This window comes from Lygodium microphyllum, chromosome 12 (genome assembly GCF_053477565.2).
Source record: "Lygodium microphyllum isolate KBCC chromosome 12, Lygodium_microphyllum_v1.1.10, whole genome shotgun sequence".
NCBI lineage: Eukaryota > Viridiplantae > Streptophyta > Polypodiopsida > Schizaeales > Lygodiaceae > Lygodium > Lygodium microphyllum.
In genome coordinates, this window is record NC_141146.1 from 46,128,313 (window position 1) to 46,131,290 (window position 2,978).

Sequence of the window (2,978 nt, forward strand, 5' to 3'; positions counted from 1 at the left end):
ATATCAATATTGTGTGGGAATATATTTCCATCAACCATGGCTATGCATGAGCATTCACTACATTGGTTAGTACCCCTGAAGAATCACATTGTCTTTTCTCTCTTCATCATGAGGACCACACATTGCCTTTTTCACCCAACCACTTAAGCACCTTAGTCCACTCAACTACTATGCATATATGCCACATGATTGTTTAGCCATGTTGGAGCACTCGATTACTTGAAGCATGCCCTAACTAGTTGGAGCACTTTAGCCACATGTTTAATTAGGCAAAATTCAAGCATACTCTTCCACGTGAACATACTCAATCACATAGAACATAGTTGCACAATCATGCACTTTATTTCAACTTACTTAACCATCTCCAAACTCTTACCCATGATCATGAAGGTGCCCTCTGACCACATGGAGAACTTTCTTTTCCTGATCAACTAAATCTAGAGATATTTGAAGATGGAAGAGATAGATACGGTGGAAAATGGGTAAAATGGTGGGTTTTCATCAAATTTTCATGCAATTTTTGGAGGTACTTGGTAAAATAGGGTAACTCGACTTGGAGAAGACTGAAATCTATGTTACTTTTTGGTGTAGAGCTTTCTTGTTCTTCTTCTTTCCAAGTTGTCTAAAGCTTCATGGTGTATTTCTAAAAATTTCTCTTTCTATGTGGATCAAGGGCATCACCCATTTCTTCAGGATGATTCTTTATGTTTCATAGAGCAAGTTCATTACCATTTCTTGCTACAAATGATGCCATGTGGATAGTAAATAGTTGATGCAATTTGCTCTGATCTTTAGGCCTGATTGTTGCTGGAGATGCTGCACTTCTTCTTGATAGTACTCCATTCTAATCAATCTTTGCTACTTGCCACTTGCTTCTGGAGGTCATATTGATTAAGATAGTTACCTATTCTTCATCCTTTTACTCTCTTGAAAATCCTAAATGAACAGTCCATGGACATCCATGAAATTTTCAACTCAAGCTTCAAGTTCTCATCAATTTCCTGAAGATTCTTCATTATTTTAGCCCTGAGACTTATTTCACTAAAGATTCTTGAAGAAATTGCATGGATTGAGCAATAATTCTCAAGGATTCATCTTCAAAAGCTTCTATGGAGTCAAGATTTGGGAGAAAAGGGTTTAATGCTTTAATTTAAAGCTTCTGAAGCTTCAATTTGCTTGTAAGAATTAAATGCACAAGGATTGAAGATTATTTCAACAACATTGAGCAATTGGAGGCTTCATCAAGCACTTGGGGATCATTAAACCCTTCATCAAACAAACAAAGGGTATTCCTCTTCAATTCTTAATCTCTCTCATTCATCAAGTTATTGAGATTTACCCAATTGATTAAGAGATTAAAGAATTGCAAAATTTTTGTCAAATTTAAGCCCATCATTGGTTAAATCAGCCCATTTTCAAAGAATGCATTGTTTAGTTGATTTATATTGGATTCAATAAGTAAATTACATGCTCTTGCTTGAAGTTTTAACATAACTTTCAATCCCATTGATTAAAGCATGATTGGTTGATTACATTGCTTACTCTAATCCATTGAATTGTTGATAATTGTTGATTCATGGAAAAATATATCATAATCCATTGTAAAAGGATAAGTGAGTAGTGAGTCACTGCGTGGTAAGACCTCTCCCTATTCATTTTGCCAGATTCAATCCTCTTGCATTTAATAAAAGGAGCTGAATGAAAACTTCAGTAATGCATATCATATGATTGATTAGAGAAGCATGTTACTACCATGTTGATATTCCCATTGAGGAAAAAGGTGGATGCTGGGGGAGGTAGTGCGACAATAGAGAGGTGACCCTCCCCCATTATTAAAGATCCTGAAGGGGTGCAACAAACTGACCCAAGGGGTACTTTGCCCATGTCTCAATGATTCAGAGCTTGTGTACAGAGACTGTCCTATAGTTTAATCCCTCACACAGGTATAGCAAAAGTGGAGAATCCAAGAGTGAAGCACTCTTAAAAATTCAAGTACCTTGAAGATCAAAACAGGGTGAAGCATGGATATATACATGTTATTATAGGTACCATCCTCATCACTAGCCTGAGTATAGATGCAAGTACTACAAGTTTCCCACAGGTCTCAATAGGATTTTTAACCATTAGATACTACCATTTTTCTCTCATAGGTGGAAACAAGGTGCAAGCCACCTAGACAGTTCAACCTTAGATATTGAATTGCACAATTTTATGTCCTAAACCTGTTATGGCATGCTATAGCTCATCTTTAAGAGGGTATTATTGGATTTTTTTTAAATAAAAATTTTTGGGAATCGTACTTTTTTAGCTCAAGTTATAGCCAATTTTCTAACAAGGGGTACTACAAGACTACACTACTATGGCAAGTCATAAGGGAAAGAGTAAGGCCTAGGATGAATATGCTCAATAAATCAAAGATTCTATGGCGGGAATACACCTGAAGAGAACCCCAAAGAGCCTCATATGCAAGGAGAAATTACTACACTTCATAATAAAATGTGTGAACATGAGAGTAAGCATATGAAGCTATGATCTAGAGTTGAATAGATGGCATTGTCTATTAATCAAATGAAGTCTTCCATTGAGAAGTTGGTGGATTCCACTACCCAAACTAAGGATTCAATTGACAAATTAGTAGAATCTAATGCTCAAAAAATGACTCAATTCTCCCAATTGATACAAATGCAAATGGGAACCAAGGAAGCTAAGGAGAAAGATCGTTCAGACAATAGATTTAGAGCCGTTATTAATTCTTTAAAACTCATAATATGTCATTTTTAATGGAAATTAGTGGTTTTTTTCGATTTTGTGTTGAGAAAAAGGAGTGGAAATGGAATGAAATTAGAGAAAATGTTAAGTCTCACTCAGAATAATAAGCCAATACAAATAAATTGGAAAATACCTATTTTCCATGAATAATAAATAGGAAAAAATAGTAAAAAATAGAGAAAATTGGGGTTTTTACGCTTAAAAAATAT